This window comes from Nothoprocta perdicaria, unplaced genomic scaffold, assembly GCF_003342845.1.
Source record: "Nothoprocta perdicaria isolate Ctin4 unplaced genomic scaffold, notPer1 scaffold_307, whole genome shotgun sequence".
NCBI lineage: Eukaryota > Metazoa > Chordata > Aves > Tinamiformes > Tinamidae > Nothoprocta > Nothoprocta perdicaria.
Window position 1 is genome coordinate 70,062 of NW_020455541.1, and position 596 is coordinate 70,657.

A 596-nucleotide genomic window follows, 5' to 3' on the forward strand; every position below is an offset into this window, starting at 1 on the left:
CGCTCCCGCGGGGCTCCGGCCGGCTGGAGCCCGGCCCGCCGCCCCGTACTCACCGGTGCCGGGCGCGGCCGGAGCCCGCGGCTGGAGGCGGCGGCGCCCGGCGCCCCGACGCGCCCGACGCTGTAACTGTTACTGAGGGAGCCCCCGGCCGCGCGCGCCTTTTAAACCTCAGGCCACGCCCCCTCCCTCGGGACCACCCCGTCCGTGTTCCGACCAATCGTTGCCGCCCAATCGTTACCCGCCTGACCAATCAGCGCCGCCCGACCGTTATTTGCCACACCAATCATTACTTTATCGTTTAACGGTTCCTGATTGACCGTTACACTGTCTGAGCCCCGCCCGCGTGCTCAGCTGTTCCTCGTGGAGCCGTTAGCTGCACGCCCGACCGTTACGCGGCCGCCCGACCGTTACCCGGTCGCCCTGTGGCCATAGCGCGTGTCCCTTGCGGCCGAGCGGCGACCGTTAGCAACCGCGGCGGCCCTGAGGCGCCTCGCGCGCTTGGGGCGGCGGTGCCGCCGCGTCCTTGGTGGTGCCGCCGCCTCCTGAGCGGCGCGCGGTCCCGAGGAGGTGTTGGCGCAACGAGCAGCCGAGCGGCT